The 23,245-nt window shown below is 35.2% G+C and overlaps 1 protein-coding gene across 1 annotated transcript in view; it reads right to left on the reverse strand.

Moving 5' to 3' along the window:
• The window catches only part of LOC127946054 (transcriptional activator GLI3), a 291,286-nt gene extending 272,509 nt beyond the window's left edge, over positions 1-18,777 (reverse strand). The window contains exon 1 of the mRNA XM_052542339.1: positions 18,406-18,777. The gene's annotated coding sequence lies outside the window, so the exon portion shown is untranslated. The remainder of the gene's footprint in view (positions 1-18,405) is intronic.
• Between the last annotated feature and the right edge of the window lie 4,468 nt (positions 18,778-23,245).

Consider the following 23,245-nt stretch of genomic DNA (forward strand, 5'->3'; position numbering starts at 1 on the left):
ATGTACTCGCCGATGCCGATGCCAGAATTTGTTGTGGTATCGGAGATATTTTCGATACTAGTATCGGAATCGGAACAACTCTAGTCCAAATGTACATTAAAAAGCAAAACCGATGCATTTATTAAACATCAATAAGGCCAGTGGTTAAACAATGGCATTACATATGAATATTATCTTTCTGGCCGAGAAGGGTCTGGCTGCAGACTTGCACTTGCACTCTCAGACTTGCACTCTCACACACTTGTGCTTCCGCTAGCAACGTCACTTGCAGTCTTTATTTTATTTTATTTTTTGTTCTATTTATTGATAACTTTTTGTTTGGATTGCTCAACATTTTTCAACAGTAGCCAGGGGATGAAGACAATAAAAAAGAAACTAAATTACAATGTCACTTGCAATCGCTACTTGCACTCTCCGCTACCTGTGATGTCACTTTCAATCAACACAAATTGTGCGTGTTGCCAATGGAGACAAGACGCTGTGGATGGTGATTAAATGATTAAAACTAAATTAGTAGACCTACTACTATAATTTAAAGGGTCCTGCAAAAAAATGACAAGACCGGCAAATCCGTGGCCACAGAACAGCAGAATATGATCGCAATGCACAAAGTCTTTTGTTAGGCGTTTTTTAAGCTCCTCTAGCCCCAGCTTGCCCACTTTGGCCCAAGGTTTTTCGTCAGGCCAAAAAACCCTGGCCGTTGGCCCCGAGGAAGCCCCGGCGAGGCACGATCAAGCCCCGAAAGTGACAGTGGAAACGCGACTGGCCCTGGCACGCACTAGCACGCCCGGTTTAAGCTCGATATTGGAAACTTGGCTAATGTCCTGGTCCATTCTGAAAACATGAAGGTGGTGGCTTGTATCAGTCGCCAAGGCAGTCTCAGTTCATACTCTATTCACAGGTTGGTTCAGCCGCACTTTTCATCGCCTACGTTTATGGACATAGGGAAAACTCCTCTTGCTGCAAGCAGTTCATTTGTCAGGCAGAGAGAACTAGGGGGCAGGCATGCTGTCCAGGGACAAAGTAGCTCCAGCAGAATGGAGACTACATCCCCAAATAGTCAAAATTAGGGCAGAAGTGGACCTCTTGTCAGAAGACAATTTCACTATCCAATCTAATATTCAAGCCAATGATATGCCCTGGCTCATGATTTGCCCAACACTCACCTGTATGGCATCCCACGAATTGCTCCACTTCCTCAGTTCAACAGATTTTGCAGCTCCCTGAAAGTATAACTAATACAATTTTGGAACCTTCCATTGTAGATCCTATAGCCTTGGCTTATGCATGCAGTGTCATATGGGTGTGAGAGCCCATTCCACCAGAGGAATGGCCTCCTCCTGGGTTTGGTAGCACTATTCTTGAATCTTGAATCATGAATCTTGATTTATTTTGGTGTGGCCGCTGACTGGTCATCGCTGTCTACCTTCACCAGGTACAGATTTTGTCTGCTTAATTCTAGCTAATCCCCTTTGTAAGTGGAGAGGGTTATATTGTGTAGACCTCAGCCTCAAAGGCTTGCGTCTCATTATTGACTCATGCTTACAAGAGCCCTCAGTAAGAGTGCTAGGTTGGCAGAGCAGCTTTGTTCTGCACTTGCTTATATCACAGCGCTATGGGACGCGTTCCCCATAACAATGCAAAAGGAGAGACCATTCAAAAAGGAACTTTCCAATTACTAACATAACCTTGGTTCCCTGAGATATGGGAACAAGATTTGTATAGGCTGCCATGGTATAAGGCTACAATCAAAACAATGACTTTTGCTTCAGTTGAATGTTTCTGATGAAAAAGCAATCAGAGTTGACTTATATAAAAGCACCATTGGTTCATGCAGCTACACGAATGTGAACAAATCAGGCTTTAGTATTAGAATATACAAGTGTTTTCCCATAAGTGTGTCAACACAGTGGTCATTCCCTTATCTCAAGTAACTGGAGCATTCTCTTTCACAGACAACAAATAAATAAATTATGAATCTTCGTCAGTTTCACATCATGTATATTAAATTTTAAAGAGACAGCACTGCTTTTAAAGTGACACCTGCAGCAGTGTCATTGATGTAAATCGGAAATCTCTACCATTACGCATATCTACCATTAAAAAAACAGCTTTATAGGATTGCAAATGTGCTTGCATGTAAAAGTTGTTTCACTTGTGTGTGTGATTGAATGAGTGAGCAAGCAGGCAAGCGAGTGAGTGAGTGAGTGTTAATTGTTCTGTAAATAAGAGGTAAATATAGTTGTAGAATCTGTCAGAAACAGGGAAACTAAGATAAGTACAAACGTTCTGAAGAAAAAGGCAGAGGGGGAACTTCTATTTCTTCTATAACTTCTATCTCCCCACACACGCTCTGAAACATCTTCCATCTGCAGGTATACAGAAAGACATCGGCAGCAGCAAGGAAGCAGGAACTGTGTCTTACTTCACCTGTGTTCTCCATATCAACACCTAATCATCATCCTCCTCATCGTTATCATCCAAACCGCCATATTAGTTTTCACACACCTATATGCAGTAATATTCTGATTCTTTTAATAGCTTTCTTTATTGTTCCATCACTAAAGAACCATATGACAACTCAAGAACCTCAAAAAATATGTATTATTGGACTCAAGGTTTAAACAATGGACGTTGAAAGGCATCACATCTTATTGTACAATCTCATCCAATAAAGGTTTAAAAAGCTTCTAACATCTTACTGACACCTATATATTAGAAAAACAAGACATCTTAAGATATTTACAACTTAGGAACCATTATAATAAAAATATAAAAAATAAAGAAAAAACTGAAATGAATATCATCAATGTTTTTATTGATGCGTATAAGAGTGGAACTCATAAGAGAATGATATCAAGAATATATTCAAGTATACAATCTTCTAAAAATCACTCTACATTATATGTGAAAGATAAATGGGAGAAGGAAGCAAACATAATTTTATCTGATTAAGAATGGCTTAATATTTGTAAAACACAGTATACTACCTCCAGCTCAGGTCAGTGGAGAGAATTTTCATGGAATAATATAATAAGATGTTTTATTACTCCAAAAAGACAATATTTACAGGATGGTAATCTGGAATCTGCACTCTGTTGGAGACAATGTAATAATTCCCTGGCTGATTACTTTCACATATTTTGGAAGTGTCCAGCAATTCAATCTTATTGGTTAAAGTAATCACTGAAATAAAACTGATATTGGGATTTGAAATTGAGAACAGCTTTGGTACCATATATTTAGGAAACATAACAACTGATTTTAGTATTCAAGATAAGTACACTGTAAAAAATTGCTGTAGTTTCTACAGCAAAGTTTTACATAATTTTACTGTATAAACATTTTACAAGATGCAGCTGTATTTCGCAATGCATTGTGGGTAAAATAAGGTTTTACAGTTGTTAACAGTATATTTCCATGTCAACTGTAATTCATTTACAAGAAACAGGTGTTGTCACTGTAGTTCCTGCTTTTTACACTAACTTACTGTAGTGTGGCATTATTGGATTGCACGTGCATCATTCAAATCTGAAACCCAGCCGACTGGAGCAGCATGAGAACGATTGAAGATTAGAGGCTTTATTCATAATTCCTGGTAAGTTCACTTAATTATACTTGAGAACTATATCCTTTTTATATTTATTTGAGTTAATGTATAAGCGATATCATGTCACAATAGCCTCCTATCCTGACATTTAGAGAAGTGGCCTTGGTAACTTCTATGCAGTAAACTGGGAATTACTATCATAGCATAGTTAGGCCAAATTTTTTTGGGAAGTTACATTTTCTTATTGAGAGCATTTAAAGTAGTGTTTACCTAACTTTTATCATAAAGCCCAATGCAAACGATTGTCATAGTAACTATACTAACGTTATCTGTCAAAATAACTGACAAACAGCAAAATATGTGAAATTTCATTTGTTTATATGTGTTCACTTGTTTATATGCGTTCAACTGTCCCATGTTGACGTGACACCTTACTATAATAAGTGAAAGACATCTTTATATGCCCGACTGGACAAATTAGCCTGATAAAAAAAAAAAAAAAAACAGAAAACAGAAAAAAAGACTGAGGAAGCATCGAAACGCGAGACTGATTCTGGTTATATTAACGTTTCATTCAACTTCAAAACAAGCTTAACGGCACACATAAACTCACGGAAAATACATGAGGTAAATGTTCAATTGTTTAATTTATTTATAACATATGATATAAATAGCATCACAAGTGAGCTGTTTTCGTGAGTATCACGATTGCAAATACATAGTTCAATAAACAATTAGTTAACAAATTACTTTACTTACTTTTTAGACACAATATTAACTGTTGTTCTATTTCACAATGAAATAGTTCCAAACAATGATCAAAGCAAATCAATTTTGCTCATTCTCAAATCAAAACTAATCGGTGTTTTTGCTGAATGATTCAGCTTTTTGAACGGATCGGTTCAATGAATGACTCAGTTGATTCCCTCATCAAGTTATTTACTGCCACCTAATGGCAGTTTAGTTTCACGTTTAAAAAGTATCATTGCATTTTTTCCAACATTTATTAATTGTATTTTCAAATATTAATGTAAACCATTAAAATTACACAGTTGTAATTTTGCACTGCAAATTATTTAATTTGATTGGTGGTACAGTTCTACAATGTAATATTATAATTTATAATTATAATTTATCTAATTTATAATAGTTTGTTTATTCTAAAATATATGCCATTTTCGGTGTTAATTTTGGTCTCATTTGTGTAAATGCTTTAAAGAAATCACAAGATTATTTTCTTTATGTCTTGTAGGTGCAAGAATAGCAGCTGATGTGGAGAAATATTTGATGCTTCAAGACTCTGAAGCTGATTTTATTAGGTAATGTATTAATTCTTTAAATAATTTGATAAACTTGTAATTTAGATTAAATTTCATATTGAAATACTGCATTGTAGGTTATATTATTGCTTATATTTCTTAATTTCAGGTCCACCCAGTGGATTTTGACTATTTGAGGGTCAGATGGTTGTGAATTCATACCTCAACTTTGTAGCTGGAATTGGAGTCTTATTACAACTTCAGTCTGGTAACAAGTTTTACTTAAAGGGGGGTGGTGAAATGCTCGTTATCACTCAATATCACTCAATAATCTTGAGTACCTATAGAATAGTACTGCATCCTTCATAACTCCAAAAATTCTTTAGTTTTATTATATTTATAAGAGAAAGATAGTCTGTACCGATTTTTCCCGGAAAAACACGAGCGCCTGGAGGCGTGACGTGTGGGCGGAGCTAAAGAATCACGAGCGCCAGTAGGCTTTTGCGTTGAGAGCGTTTGGAAGCTGTTACATTACCGTGAGGAAAAAACCATCATCCCAAACAATCCATGGCTAACAGTCAGATTCAGTGTATATTTATGGTCCAGAATCAGATCCAGAGGCTGAAATTTAACAAGAGCAGCATCATCAACAACATCTCTATGTGGTATGTATTGAAACTGTATATATTTGCTTAGCGGTTTTGGAAAATGACTAAGTTCCACTTTATGTCGTCTTTTTTTTTTTTTTTAAGGTGTACATGTGGAAAGTGCAGTTTGATGCCAACATCGCATGTTGTTTACTTGATGTGCTTACGCGCCGATAGCTAAGTTAACAACACAGAGATATTTGAAGCAGTTTTACTCACTGCCTGCGGTTCCAACACACGATCGTGACCCTTTTTCGTTGGGACTGCATTATCCTTAAGAAATAAACGATATGCAAATCCGGTGTCAAACTGGGCCTTGTTTGTAAAACAGGCATCTTCGAAATGCAGGGAACAAACAAAAACACTTGCACAACTCCGTTGATGCTCTGTAGAAATAAACTCCATCCACTGGTCCCTTAATGCTGTTTTTCTTTTGGTAATCTGTGCAGGGTTGTCTTGCCCTGGCAACCAAAAACACACTTCTTTTGTGACAATTCGCTCTCGCTTTGATCAGTGAATGTCTCTGCTGTGCTCTGCTCTACGGGAGTGCGCGCTCTTCCGGCAGAAGTGCCCTTAGGACCCATATAAGGAAATTCCGCTCCATCTAACGTCACACAGACCCATACTCGGAAAAAACTTTCCGAAACTTGTGACAAACCGGAAGAGGTATTTTTGGAACAAAAATACTCCTTCAAACGTACAACTTAATTTTTGAAACTTTGTCCATGTTTAGCATGGGAATCCAACTCTTTAACAGTGTAAAAAACTCAGTATGCATGAAATAGCATTTCACCCCCCCCCCTTTTAAGTAATTTCATGTGCGAAAAAGGTTACTTATTTAGTTTAAAGGGGTTACTCCACCCCATAATGACAACTTAGTCATTAATCACTGTTAACGTGATTAACAGTGATTAATGTCGTTTTAAACCCGTAAAAGCTTTGTTCGCCTTCAGAACACAATTTAAAATATTTAGAATGAGAACCGGGAGGCTTGCGTCTGTCCTACTAACAGCCAAACAATTCATGTCTAAGCCCAGAAAAGTATGAAAAACATCGTCAGAATAGTCCATCTGCCATCAGTGGTCCAACTGTAATTTTTCGAAGATACGAGAATACTTTTTGTATGCAAAGAAAACAAAAATAACAACAACTTTATTCAACAAAGACATTATTTTTGTTTTTGTTCAAATCAAAGCGTAAATATACATAGAAAGCGTGTCCATGTGACCCAGCTGACACAGAACAGCAGCTGCAGTTTGTGTCCAATAGATACTCTCCAAAATGGTACTACACTGATGCGTAGAGGAGGCGAATTGTTGAATAAATCATTATTTTTGTTTTCTTTTCATACAAAAAGTATTTTTGTCGCTTCATAACATTACGGTTGAACCACTGATGGACTATTCTGATGATGTCTTTCATACTTTTCTGGGCCTTGACAGTTGTATTTACTTGGCAGTCAGTGGGACAGTCACAATCCTCCCAGTTGCATCCAAAATATCTTAAATTGTGTTCCGAAGAAGAATGAAGCTTTTACGGGTTTGGAACGACATTGAGGTAAGTGATTAATGGCAAGATTTTCATTTTGGGGTGGAGTAACCTTTTAAGTACTGGTAAATGCTGATTGTATTGTATAAGTGGCATTTTGACATTTATTTTATTGCGCTAGTTTCATTCAATACTTAACTTTATCCTGATGCTTCTGCTTGTTTTTGTGTGCAGATGTTTTCTTGGAATCACAACACTCTCTGGATACAAGACAGACACATGGAGGCCAAACAAGTGAAAAAGTCTCAGAGAAGACGGACAACCCTCATGTGTGTGCTCATCTCAGAAAGTTGATGGACTTTCAGTATGTATTTATTAAATTGTCTTTTGCAGGAATATTCTTAATTTAACAGAACATAAGCACAAACAACAGAATTTGTGATTTAATGTTGATTCCAGCATTTTATTTTAATCATTTTCTTTAAAACTTTTTTTTTTTTTTTTACAAAAATTATACAAATTGTGTTGATTGACCTTAATTTTTATAGAAAGTTAATCTTCTACTCTGAATATGGCTCATTTTTTTAAACATGTATTTGTAGTTATTTCGTGATGCTGTTATTTTTATGATAAGATTTTAACTGTTGATAGACTGAAATTTTTATTTTACCAGTAAAAGCCTTGCAATGTCTTTCTGCCAGTTTTAATAAATACTTATTTGCAACATCATTGACTTTATTCATTTGTAAATGTATTAAGATAGAGCTCATGATAATACATTTATATCAGTATTTTATTGTTTACTGTTATTCTTTAAAGCAGTTTCATTGTTAAATTATTACAACATCATATTGTGTTTAGGGGTATTTACAGGATTTTATTGGCAACTTTAGTTGCCAGTTAAATACTGTATTTTAATTAAATCACAAATAAATGCTGTAAAATATATTTACAGGACTTTATTGGCAACTTTTTTGCCAGATAAATACTGTACTTTAGTGAAATTACAAAATATTGCTGTAAAATAAACTACAAGTTAAATTCAATGTTACTGTAAAAAATACTACAAACTACTGTATTCCTCATACAGCAATTAACTGTAATTTGCTTTGCAGTAATTTCCTGTAATATATTTTACATCAATTAACATCATTTTTACAGGATTTTATTGGCAACTTTTTTGCCAGTAAAATCCTGTAAATTCTACAGTACATTTTTTACAGTGTACCTACTTAAACTATTATTGGTTGCTAGTAAAAAGCAATAACTAAGAAATTGTTGCATGAGAATCCACCAACAAAAGCAGAATGGATAATGACTGTAAAATATATGTATGATATGGAGAAACTCACCTACTCTCTAAGATTAAACATGGATAAATGTTATAAGTACTGGTCAAAATGGTTAAAGTATAGGCGTGTGGATAGAACATTGAGTTATTGAAAGTGGACTGCAATGTCTGTTTTTCTTTGTTTGTTTTTTTTGTTTTTATTGCTTTATGAGAGGAGCTTGAAACCTTTATGGACAAATATTCCCCAGGTGGATTTTTATTATTATTATTATTTATTTATTTATTTTTCCCCTTTCTTTCTTTCTCTTCTGAGACCAATTGGGAGAGCAACCCCTGATATGAAGTTAACTGTATATGAACAACATAATGGTATGTGATAGCCCCAGTGACCTGTCTGTTCTGTTCTTTTACATGTGTTGCATAAATAAAAGTAAAAAATAATAATAATAATAATAATAATATTAAGAAAGGAATCTAAAGTTCTGTTAAGAACCATTGAAGAACCTTTACTCTTTACTTTTAAGTACAAATAAAAAGCAAACACAAACATCTGAACATTCACTATGAGAACACATCTGTGTTATCATGCTCATTGCAACCATCCATAAATCACAGACTAATAAATTTATCATAGAATGCAAAACATCTATGCAGTTATAGAAACCCATTAATCCTGACTATCTCTTACAAACATGCATACAAACCGATGTTTCCACACATACTTTGACAATCAAGTTAGAGACTCACTCACAATCATTAACACATTAACCTAATCTTACACAAGTAATTTCACTGATCTGATTGTGCGCGCATGTGTGTGTGTGAGTGTAAAAATAGGGACAGGTCTCAGGAAGTTAATGAGTTTACATGGCTTGTTGAGTATCCAAGACGCACTTTACATTGATCTCCTTTTGGCGCAAGACAAATCACTCCTGCTCGACTTCAATCTTGACCTCTTACTCTCTAATCATATGAACATAGTCTCAATACAAACGGCATTTACATATGCCACTTCCAGGAATGCCTAGCGTATAAACAGCAGGCAAATTTTATTCGACATTTAAGCTTTTGCTCCTTCTTCAGATGGATATGCTGTGTAAAGGAATACAATATTTGATTCATTTTATTATAACTATGCATTTTTCTTTTAAATACTACAATTCTTTTTTTTTCAAATTCTTTTCACTTTTCTAAAATGTATTTTTATTTTATGTTTTATTTGATATAATTTTATTTTATTTTTTAAACAAAAATTAGAAATTGGTTTTAAACAACTGCAGTTTTGAATCAAAAGAAACATGCTGTAAAAAACTTTTACGCTTTTTCCTAGAACAGTCTTGATGCTGACACACAGTGCAACTTGTACTGAACCCAAAATGTTTCTTTAAAAAGACTTTTAAATTAAATGTTCGCTCCTGGTGGAATGACCTCCCCAGCTCAGTCCAAGCAGCTGAGTCCTTAGCCATCTTCAAGAATCGGCTTAAAACACATCTCTTCCATCTTTATTTGACCCTCTAACTTTAACACTCACTATTCTAATTCTATTCTTAAAAAAATCAAACTACCTTTCTAATCTTTTTGTATTCTATTTTCTTTTCATTTATTATGCAATTGTATATGTGTGTGTGTGTGTGTGTGTGTGTGTGTGGGTATGTGTAAAGAAAGACCTCTTACTAGCTTGCTCTATTCTTTTTTTTATTCTGTTTTCTTTTTATTTATCATATTATTTAAAATCCCATGCTACGTGTACTGTGTTAACCTAACTGAGACTTGTTATAGCACTTAAATATCATTGCTCTTTTTGTTGTTTTTGATTGCTTCCAATGTCTTCATCTGTAAGTTGCTTTGGATAAAAGCGTCTGCTAAATGAATAAATGTAAATGTAAATGTAAATGTAAAAGGGGCAGAAGGTTAATTGCAGTTACACAACACATTTTAAAAACAGACACACCAATAGCCATTACAAATATTTATTTGGGCTGCGTGAACCACATCAAGCTTTCATTGCTAATTTTTAATTTACAAGCAATTATAAAGAATAAAAAAATAAAAACCTTGAAAGATTAATAATTGCAAACATGAATCTGCAAGACATTTTATCATCTGTGAAGTGTCTATCTTCTCGAAAGGATGAGATCCTTCGAGGGGGATTTTGTTGGGATATGTTGGAGAGATTTTAGCCGGGTTCAGTAGAGTCATTCATAATAAGACTTTTGCACAAAAAGCCAACCAACATAATTATAAAAACTCATTAGCCCCCTTTGTATGTGGAAGAACACCGGAATACAGGGCAGGACACATGATGAAGGGCACACATACATTTTCTGACATATGAGCTTTTTTTTTAAGCCTTTTTGAGAGGACAAATTCAAACCTATTAAAATAATATCAGTATGCCTGTGCCAGGTATACCATTGCCCAAGTAAAATGCCAGTGCACATACTGAAATATAGTTTAGTCTGAAACTTTCACATGAGAATCTGCAGTGTTCTGCTCGCATGCACTTTATATGCATGAAGTAACTCTCACAAGTGGGCAGACATACATACATTATTTTTCTCCTCACCACATTTTCTCTGAAACAAAAAAAACAACTTCCACCAGCGTCCACATCATGAGTCTCCCATGAAAAAAAAGGTATATGGTGAACATCCCTCACTCAAAAAAACAAAACAAATTTTTTTAGGATTAAATGTGTGACGAGAGGGTGGGGCAGAGAGCCGTGGGAATGGAGTGAGGCCGGTGGTGTGAGATTGATACCTGTGCCACTCACTGGTCTCAAGTCCCACAGAGGAGCTCCGGAAGGATAAAATAGGGCGTTACGACAGTGAAGTACGAGAGAGGACCAGGCCTGGGTTTTATTTTGTGTTTTGGTTTTGTTTGTGCATGGCAGTCGTCCGCGAGGGGCTGTCGTGCTGTTTTGTGTTTATTTTATTATTAAAGTTTCATTTAAATGTTCGCCGGTTCACACCTCCTTCTTCCCGACTTACAAACAGTGTTACAAAATAATACATATACAACGAATTAAAAGAATACATATGTATAATATGTATAGAAGATGATATATGAAGACAAATAAACGCACATATATTTATATATAAAATATATATTTTATATATTAAATATATATTACAATATTTATTTTATACTGTATCATCAAATTTAAATGTTTATATATATATATATATAATAATTATTTATTATTATATTTATTAATAAACAATGTTCATTTAAATACATATCAATAAAAAATTTAATAAGGAATTATATTCATTAATGTAATTAATATGCACTTATGATAAGATTCAACAATAGCAAATTAAAAGTTTGTGTGTCAAATTGGGAATCTGAGGAGACTATCTTTATCAACAACAGAGGACTCCAAAGACTCCCTTCTCTACCTCCCATCTCCTCATCTCCACTCCACACACACACACACACATATATATATATATATATATATATATATATATATATATATATATATATATATATATATAAATTACATTCAGTTTCACCATGTCACAAATGCAGTGTGTCAACTTCCCAAACGTATGTCATGCTAACTACCCACATACAAAAAGACCAGCATCAAACATTTGGATATTTTAGAATTATCATTCACAACAAAGCACATCAAATGGACTAACATACCCTTCCACACATCTGTCCCACCCAATTTATGTTTTCCTCTCTTTCTGTTCCTCACATGGTCGACAGCCCGGTCAAGTTCATGTCTAAAGCACTCTTTTGTCATAGTAACTAAGTCACAGTATGCAAACCCAATTCCCCATTCATAAACCAGTCTGGTTGCCTGGGGCCCCAAGTCTTTTTCTCTGTGAGCAGTAAGTAATATCCTGGCTCTTCTCAGACAATGACTTCAGCAAGTAGCTGCCAAACTACAGGGCAGCATGAGAGTGGGAGCACTCTTGAGCACCTTTGACAAATGGAACCTTTCGCTCTAAACCACGGCTGCTGGAAGAGCCTTTACGATGGCACATGGCACACTCACTGTCTGCCGAAAGCAGTCAGCAACCTAAATAGGACTGTGTGTATGTGTGTACCTATAGTTGTAAGTGTGACTGAATAATAAAATTCATAGAAAAGTGTAACCTTGTCCTCCTACAAGGAAAATATGTATTTCCCAAGCATGCTGAGCCCTACTGATAAAAACAGCTTTCTCAAGTGATATGGCAAGAGCTTTTCTGCTCATGTGCACATTTATCCTGCTTTTTCTCTCTAAATGTTTCCTCTATTAGGGGAGGGCAGTATGAGCAAAATGTTATGATATTACATATACACTAACACAAAACAATAAAAGCATGTTTTTGGATAATTCAGTGAATTAAAATATAGCAGTTATTTTTGTTCAGAATTTTGATTATTTTAAGTAGACGGACACAAACTAAATATTTTTCATGATAATATTCCAAACAAAACTACAATTAAAAAAAAATAATAATAATAATATCAGGCCAAGATATTTCACTTGCATTATTTTAGCACAACAACATCCAATGTTGCTTGGCAACAATAGCAACTAAAAAAAAAAAAAAAAAGAAGAAGAAACATGCACTGTATTGTCAAATTACATTGCATTTTTTCTTTTTTTGTTTCTCATGTGTAAATAAAATAGCTACAGTATAAACAGAACAAAAAAAAAAATCTCATCTTGTTGACACTTCTACAGTCCCACAGCACATTGTCAAATCACCCAACATTATCTTCTGTTCCATCTCCTCTCTTGACCCTCGGAGAGTTTGTGTGTCATATTGGGAATCTGAGGAGACTATCTTTATCAACAACAGAGGACTCCAAAGACTCCCTTCTCTACCTCCCATCTCCTCCCCTCCACTCAAAAATCTCCTTGAGGGGTGTAGTGTGTAAAACTTTTACCTCCACCCCCTCCCTTTATCTTTGCTTGAAAGGAACTAGTCTTTGTTCAGAGAGAGGGACCCCTCCAATAGCCCCTCTCTTCCCTTCAAAGCTCCCTGTGGAGTATGGTTAAAACAAAGACCCCAACTCATACACCCCCCGCTCCCCCAACACACACACACACGACTCTTTCTCGCTCCTTCTCACTTCATCTATACCCCGGCTATAAAACCAGCACACTTTGCATGAGAAAACGCGATTAGTCTTTACATGCTATGATGACAATGGAGTAGTCTTTCAGGCATGCCTGAAATTTGCTCATATAGTTAAGTCTCCTCTATTGTTTTTGTAAATAGGGTTATTATTTATCTCAGGGACTGGGATAGCAAGGTCTTTGACATTTACTATTAAAGTACACAGAAGGAACAGACAAGAGTGCAAAACACGTGATGAAGAACAGGCAAATGGGAGTTAGAGGAGTTAAATTTGGTGATTTATAGAGAACACATGCCGGCACTTTTTACATATCGATCTGATATTCAGCTATTCCCTTGACTTTGTTTCCCTTACCTAGGGGTAAAATGTTTATTCACTAAAATGTGGATGATTAAAACACTTAAATTAATAAATAAACAAATAAAAATCATTTCCCGTTTATTGTTTTACCTTTTTATTTATATTTCTTAATTTAATTATGTATTTGTAAATATTTGTAGAATGTTATTTTAACTACATACTTTATATGTAACAGTATACTTTAATATAACATATTTTATGTGAAAGAATGTGGAATGCTCTAAAATCTTAAATATCCTTTTTAAAATTGTAATAGTTTATCTTTAATTTTTTTTTATTAGATTGTCTCTTTATTTATTATTAATTTGTTTGTTTGTTTGTTTGTTTGTTTATGAAATGTTTAAAATTTGTAAGATGTATCCTTTAGAACAATCGAAAATATTGACAGAATGAAAGATCAGTAAAGGGGGGGGGGGCTGTTATTCTTGATTTCCTTTTGGTTATAATATAGATGCCTGTAACTCTAATGACCAGCAGCGCAGATAAAAAGACACATCAATCACAAATAGGGAGTAGGCTATCTGTTATTTATGTGTGTGCATATGCAGTGTTTTTATATTTGTTTCGAAAATACCTTACATCAAAACCAACATAACACACTCATTCACACACAACTACTCCATCACAAGTCCTTAACACACCCTGCCACCAAACTGGGAAGTACTTAATTCTCTTGTTGGCAAACTTTACAAAGGTTTACAGACATTTTTTTTTTCAACCAGAACAGTGAATAGAAGGGGAAAACCAAGTAGCCACCTACTTGAGAATTTTTTTTAATACAAAATAAATAAACCTTAGCACTAACAATGACACACATACATCTATGTGAGAAGCACCCTGTCTAAAAAATACTATTATGAATTTCTGTGGTAGTTCATATTGGTTTATGCTGTTTAGCAGGCATACTTGTTTGGAGTTAAAGGACTATCTTAACATTTTATAAAGTTAATGTCTTGTATATAATTTCTTGAAAAAACATTAAAAAAGGTAAATGGCCAGGCTAATTGGCAGGTCAAATTTGAGTTTCCAGCAGCCAGCCCCACCAGTGTAAACAAACTGTCACTTTTATACTTTGGTACAAACCTGCTCATTTCCTGTGACTGTAGGCTGTATGTGAATGAATTAGTATACTCACAATTTACGACTGTGTGGTACAATCAAAAGAAGGGACAAACACAAGTCAAAATTAATAGAAAAAATAATTACAAAAAAGGCTCTGATATGTAAAGTTACTTCTGAGAAAGGTCCTGGTGTGATATTTTGTACATTATACAATAAAATCCACACATTTCCTTCATCCATGTGTGGCATAAATGTCCAAACATTTTTGGGGCCACTGTATATATAAAAAAAGAAAAAAAGACAGTGAAGACAGAATGTGAAAGGAGATAAATCAAAAGGAAAGACAGAAAGGGCAACAGAAAGAAGGAAGGGATCGTCCTGACATAGAGGCAGATCTGAGGCATGCCCTGAAGGGATAACTGGGCCTAGGGATTAGAAGGGGGTGAAGAAAAGGAGAGAGAGCTTGAGAGCAAGCTATAGTACAAAGCTATAGTGACCCCCTCCACTGAGACACAAACATGGGCAAACACTTCTGACAAACACTCAATTTCTCATCTGACGCGCCCCACAGCTGGAGAGCATTGCTTCTTTTTCTCAATTACTCACTTTTACTCATTTCCCTTTCCTCTTTTTCACTCTTTGTGTCCTTTTCATTAGATATCAAACATATCAAAGTTGAGGATTATCAAAGTAAGAGGTTTCAGTTGGAAGTCCTGATTTGTTGACCGGAATTAGTGGAAGCAGAGCGCCACAGCACCACACAATAAAGGTTTCTGGGCAATTTCAAATCAGGGGCTGCTTGTTTGGGTCAGAAATGCTAAACACTGCAAGATGCATTGGATATAAAATAATAATAATAAAAATAATAATAATAATTCAATAAAACAACAGTCTGAAAACAGAACTGGGATTTTTGATTAAATGCCATATGCGCAAAAGGCCTAGTAGTCACCTTCATGCACTACAAATCTATCATAACAAATCACTCACAAATCACCACAAGCCATCACATGATAAAAAGCTCACAAGAGGACTTCTAGGATTGCAACCTACAATTGGCTGTGCAGAGACACACACATTTCTCATCCATTTGTTATTTATTGGTTTGGACATTAAGTAGAGTGCTATTCAAATCCAAATTAGCATCTCAATGCCCGCTGTTAGTCATCTCATCCCCATATGCACTTAAAGACAGGTAGAACTTCTTTGGGATGCTACAGCACCCTGAGAGTGAAGGGTATGGGCATCCCATTCCAATTGCAGGCCTAATCGGAGGGTTTTATGCATTTACGTTGGATGGAAGGAGGGGGTGGAATGAGGATAATCGCATGTCTGTTCATATTATCTGGTGACATAGTGTGTTCAGTATGGTGGAAGAGAAAAAGCGGAGGATGGCAAAAGTGACCTGCTAAACTTCTGTTCTGCAATACAGCCATGCATATACGTAGTGTGATAAACTGTTTGGTGAGTGACTCTGAATTGAATACTGAAATGAACCGGTGGCAGTGGTGGTGGATATTTTATGGTGCAAGCAAGTGTTTTTCACAAAATTAAACCTGTTTGATCAAAGCATTGCAAATGAGTTTTACTTCAACACATTTATGGAATTTTTCTTTTTTTTTTTTTTTAAGGATGATGTTATAAACAATAAATATATACTGCATGCTGAACAAATGTAACATAAGTATTTAAATTCAGGTTACTTGCAAAGCCCAATGTAGAGCATCTAGCATATCACTTATTTTAAACAATTTATATCCTTTTTAAAGCTAAACCAACAATGTACAAATTTGTTCCCGAAAGGCAAGATAGAAACCAGAGATAAACACAGACTCAAAAAAATGTTTTATCACACGAGGTATATCTTATCAGAGAACTCCTTATTATCACAGAGCTTAAATTTAACAGTTCAAATGAATGTTTATTTCATAACAACATAAACTAAAGGCAGAAAAAAATGCATAAATCTATGTTATGGATGTTCAGTTTTAGAGATTAAAAGTCAAATATTCCTTTTATCATGTGTTGACACATAGCATGCAAATTCATAGGTCATCGGATAAAAACTGACATATTACAAAGAATATAACAAATTATTAATTCAGTTTAACTGTATGAGAAAATTACACACACGTGGCACGTAGAATTTAATGTGCGCTGAATAAAGCCCTGCGTTCATAGCTATAATACAGATTTCAATATAGGCAATTCACTTGGAAAAGATTCTCGTAAAATGGATTGAAAAAGCAAATGCAGTAAATAAATACAATAAAAATAGGAAATAAAAGTAAAGCAAGCCTCAAAAATACAATATTATAGGCAGAACTATCAAACCCCGTTTACTTTTATTGATCCTATTAATGAGTGCTTCTTATTAAAATGCGTCTTATATATATATATATATATATATATATATATATATATATATATATATATATATATATATAGGCTATACTGAAATGTGAATTTTGAATTTAAATATAAGATTCTATGTTTTCAGTTAGCGCCCAGCTGTCAGAAGGGGTTTGGCGGGACACGGTTGTTCAGAAGTCGCCGAGCTGTGAGTCTGTTCTGGGCTTCGGTGTGTTAAAAGTTTGGAAAAGTTTAAACCAAACAGCTTATCTACACACATTCAAATGTAAATGGCGTTCATTTACACTAATACAATCTGTTAATACGCACTAGGCTATTATAATAAAAAAAGAGAGTCAGATGCAATTATTTAACTTAGGCTATCAGTTTTCCCCTTACGGAGAGACGGCAACGGACAAAATTGGTAATAATTACAAAATATTAAAAATGTTTCCACCATTATCATAACATTTTTGTTTCCATCTATTAAACTGTCACAATCATTTATACTCGATGTTAACAGTTTTCTTAAACAGTGATTGAATTCAAAGTGGGTGGGAAAAGTGCAATGAGTACAGTATCACTGCAGGCTGTAACTTCGATTTTGCTTGCAAAAAACGTCAGTTTGCAATGTTCTATATTCAATTATACGTAGGCTACACTTACTAAATAGTTAAAATATGTTTAATATTCGCGCATAATTGTTTTGAAATGTTCACTACGTCTGTTAGTCTATTAGTTTTAAAAAAGGTGGAGGAGAAAAATATATGACAAACATCCATTCGTTTTAATTCCTATGCGCAAGACTTAATATATATTTTTTTTTAAGATCTTGAAACTATGCTAAGGGAAAGCACTGCAATATGATGAGGGACCCCCAATTATACTGCTGGACTGTTTCCAAGAAAAACACAAGCATTTGGAAATATTTAAACTTTCGCAAGGAGACACAGCTTTGAAATACAAATAAGTATCACTTTAACAGGCATAAAACATTCGGACACTTTCAAAAGATTTTAACAAACCCGATAGAGCCCATATTATAGGGCGAGTTTGACAATAGAGCCTAAAGTTTGCAAAACAGCTCTGCTGAACTTTCTGTGAAGCAGAATGCTCAGCCCAACGCTGCCTATAAACGCTATTTTAATGCGTTAGTTCTGGTGATTTCATTTAATATTTTTACAACAGACAGGCAGTACCTATCGAATTTCACGTCTTACACGACTCTTCCCCCCTCTTTTTCTGTTTGCAAAACTTTTGTGGAACCAAAGAGTCTCTGAAAAACTACACATTTCTTGCACTTACTCGTTCAGTTGCGAAACTTTTCTGTCCTCTCCTCAGACTTCTTCTCGACGCTAGTTGCAGACAGAGGCTCTTAACTTCTTTACTTTAAACTCCAAAATTGCTCTGCCGACTTTTCTTTTTCCCTTGTCTTCTCTTTTTGTTCTACGTGCGATTGGCAGGGGCAGTCCAGCACATAATTAGCGCCCGGTCTTTGGCTACATACCTGAAGCCTAAACACAAAACTCGTCAATTCATAAATGTTTATTGCGGTAAAGACTGTAAATGAAGAGTTTCTCGGGTAAAGAAGATTTTAAGTGTGGAGCTCCAGTTGCCCTTTCCCTGTGCCTGACTCCTCCCTTCCGGAGTGCAGACACTGCCTCCCTTTTTTTTCCTTCTGCCCCCTTTTCCCTCTTTCTCTCCTTGCCTTATACCAGCGCTCCTTCCTGAGACGGTGCAGTCACGTTTTACTAGGAAAAACGAAACTGTCTCTTTAGAACAGGTTGTTGTGTGCTTGTTTATGCTAATATGAAAGTAACTTCTAACTTTTTTTTTTTTTTTTTGGTACACAAAATGTGTAACACTGACAGTATTGGATGCATAACTTACATTAAATATGGACGTGAACTTTGGAAGAGCAAGAATGGGTATAAAAATAAAAACAAAATCTCAATAAAAATGGGTAGAAAAAAGTTTAAGATGGTTCTGAAACTACAAGCACAAATTTAAATAAAAAAAGTGTCTACTGAAAAATAAATGAATAAAAACTTAAAATGTTAATTTAACTACATGACTAAAACATTAAGCAATTAATATAATATGTTAGGATTTCATTTGGAAAAAAGAAATCCTGTTATGCACATTTATTTTCTAAAGATTCATAATGATTATACAAGATGAATAAATAAGATTCACCTGATTATAAATGATCACTCCTTCTACTGTATGAATCCAGTCTAATTGTTATTGCATTATTTCAGTAGTACAGCCATCTATCCTGGAATGAGAAATGAAATGACAAGCTTATTCAGAAGAGAATTCTGCCTGTGGGGAATACTCCTCAAAGTGAGACCTTAACGTAAACATTGAAAAGGAGAACTGTGCCTCCTGTAGGGTTATTCCAAATCAATATACATAATCAATATACAGGGAAAATAAGATGTTAAAAAAGACCTTCTGGGCTCCCCATCAATTGATGCAGTAACTGATTCTTTCCACAGTTGAAAATCACTCTCTAATCTCTTAAGCAGGATCTGACTGCATGTGTGGCCGACAAGTGAAGTCAAGTAGAGTCAAATTTATGGCACACACACTACTGATGTTTCTGTCAGAAAGAAAAACCCAATGAGATAATGGTTGTGTATTATTTTGGTGATCAAAATTAATTTACCATAAAACATGCTGTTAACATACAGCATATTAAAACTATTAGCGTAAAACAAAAAGGGCTTGCTATGATATATGCATGTAATAGATATATGATGCTGATATTAAGTGTACATGTCAAAGGATATTTAAGCTTCTCGCCTTCTGTGACAATAACCCAAAGTATGTATTTTTGTATATATGAACAGTTGTGAATATGAGAAGAGATGGGGGAAATTACATGTAAAGTTCTGAAGTATAAACCAGATCCATGCACAAATTCAAAGAAAACAGTCATACAGTAGCTCAAAACAACCAGTGTACCCAGCAGCACATTTATAGTTACCAAAACAGAGGTAAATGTAAATGGAGAAAACAAGCCAATCAAAACCCTCTGACCAAGACCATACATTACACATAACATCTAACATTTATTTATGTCAACTACAAAAGCCACATTTATGTATTTGAGTACATAAAGGGATTTGGTACATTCGTAATTCATTGGAACTGACATTACATTTACATTTAATTAATATATTTAAAACATATTATGATTAATGTTTTCTGTCCCAAAGAGCTTTCTGTTTAGTTTTTTTTTTCTTTTTTTTTTTTCTGTAATACCAGTTCGCATACTTAAAAGCAGATAGCTGAAATCAGTCTGATATGACATTTCTGGACATGGATAACACATGATACACTTTTTCTATGTTGTTGACTTGCTATCATCTATTCTGATGAAGTTGATGGAGAAACTGATGTTGACATGTAGGCAGTCAGTCAGTTCTCTGGGTGAATGTCTCTGAGAGAGATGGATGAGAGAGTGAGGGACCACAGAGGAGAGAAGGAGTGAGATGAGGGGTAAGTCAGAGCAGGGATTGGGGGTGGTTAGCTGCTCCCGAAAGCATTCCATCAAAGAGGAGCCGGATTCTGGGAATTGAGATTTTGCCTGGAGGCAAGTAACTGTGGGTCTCCCAAGAACATATTCCAAAGCCAGCCTCGAAGAGCCAAAGCACACATCAAAAGCAACAGTGGTGCCAAAGTGTTTATTGAGGAGAAAGAACGGGGTACAGGTTTCTCTTTGGCCCCCTTTGAGCCCCTGATCTCACCTAATTAAACAAGAATCAATTCACTCACACTGACAGGGTGCACACCCTGAGACTTATGTACATACAATAATAGTCATTTTACCAAGCACATGGTAATTCACTTTTAAAGATTGCGCAAACTTTTATGTATGAATCTGGAAAACAAAGCATGTTATTAAACAATGACATAATTGTCCAAAATAAAGGAAAATATTTTCAAATGATATCAAATTAAAATTTGACCTTTCAAAACACATGTAACAATTTCTTATACGGACTTTATAACTGTCTGCAGAAGTCTGATCTAGGACGTAATTTAAGTTATTTTTATTTTTTGTAACTTCCCATGAGACCAGCCTGTATTGACCCTATTACCTTTATAATTCTATAATCGTGTACAACTAGCTACAATAATGCACCAATTTACTGTTGACAAAAAACTTTTCCTATATGCACACACTTCACAGGTCCTTATGCAATCATAATATAGACATAATCTGTATTGATTCGAGATAAAAAGGAATCTGCATCATAATTTGTTATATAACACAAGATTGGTTTTAAGATGCATTTAAGAACAAATGAAAAAGTAGCTAAACATATGTACCATACAAATATTACAGAAATTTCAATCCATAATCCTTTTTTATGAAGACTTACATGTCACATCACTTGACAGGTTTTTCAGTTTTCAGTCCTGTCCTGTCATTCCTGAATAGTTAGTCAGCAATTTAACTCTGCTGTTGCTTTTCTTTTTTGTTGTTGTAGAAAAGTCTCAGTGGGGATTACCAGCTGGTTTACAGACCGAGGTTTGACATTTTGAAGTGTTCAGTCTTCAGCCCAGTAAACACTCCACAAAAGAGAGATTATTCTAATCCACTGTATGCTTAAAGGCTAAAGAGGAGAAGGCCCTGTTCTTCTACAACCTAAAACAGGTTTTGTGTGTGTGTATATATATATATATATATATATATATATATATATATATATATATATATATATATATATATATATATATATATATATATATATATTAGGGGTGTAACGATACGCGTATTCGTATTGAACCGTTCGGTACGACGCTTTCGGTTCGGTACGCGGTACGCATTATGTATACCGAACGGTTCGTTGGAGTAATTAATTATATTTGAAAAAAAAAAAAAAAGAGAGAGAGAGAGAGAAATATAATGATATGCGTTCAACAAGGTAGCCCAATAACCCAAACAACGTAACAGGCAACGCCCCTGACACTCCCGAAGAAGAAAAAAACACCATCTTATATGTTTATGTTAGGCTACTCAGCAGGCGCTCGCTCACTCAGTACGCGCTGAAGGCTCGTTGCAATGCGTTTAACAGACTAGAAATGAGAAGATCCTCCAATAACCAACAGGTCTGGTGTTTGGGTGCACTTTGGATTCCCTTTAAGCTATAATGGTGATGGCAAGAGAGTGGTGGATAAAAAAACAACGGTATGTCGCATCTGCAACATGACAGGGTACACCAGCGGGAATAAAAAAAAAAAAAAAAAAAAAAACACCAGCGGGAATATCTGGGATATATGCGTCAGTACTATCTGGGAAAAGACGAAAAAAAGGAGAAACATGCACGCAGCAAACTATCCCTGCAGCATTTAGAAACTATAGCTTACAGGGAATCCAACCCAAACACCAGACCTGTTGGTTATTTTAGGATCTTATATTTCTGGTCTGTTAAAGGCATTCGACATTTTGCAACGAGCCTTCAGCGCGTGCTGAGTGAGCGAGCGCCTTAGGGGCCGTTCACATATCGTGCCTAAAAACGCATGGAAAACGCTAAGCGCGTCTTTCTCCTCCTTTCCAAAGCGCTTGAGCAGAAGCGCTCATGAGGCGTCTGTCTTTGCTAAGCAACAATGACGTGCTCTCTCCATGAGACGCGGAAATTTCAGCGAAGGATAAATGGATTTGCAGCTCTAAAAATCGCTTGCAGTAGCGCTGCTACTAAATTTATTTCAAAATTGCAATCCATATACAACTATGATCAGCTGATCCTTCATCTTGGCTGAGCTCTCAACGTTGTTACGGGAAAGGATGAAGCTGATTGGTTAGTTCTTGTCACATGACCCGCGGTGCGCTTGCGGCATTCTGAAAAGTTGAGATGTTTTTACATTTTGCTGTATCTAAAACGTATCGAACCGAACCGTGACATCAGTGTATCGTATCGAACCGAACCGTGAATTTTGTGAACCGTTACACCCCTAATATATATATATATATATATATATATATATATATATATATATATATATATATATATATATATATATATATATTTATTTATTTATTTTTTATTTTTTTGCATCTCATTTTATACACTTCTAACAATATTGGGATCTTTCTGTCTCACCGCTGGAGGATTCTGGTGTCTGTGAGTAT

Source organism: Carassius gibelio, chromosome A24 (genome assembly GCF_023724105.1).
Source record: "Carassius gibelio isolate Cgi1373 ecotype wild population from Czech Republic chromosome A24, carGib1.2-hapl.c, whole genome shotgun sequence".
Classification (NCBI taxonomy): Eukaryota; Metazoa; Chordata; class Actinopteri; order Cypriniformes; family Cyprinidae; genus Carassius; species Carassius gibelio.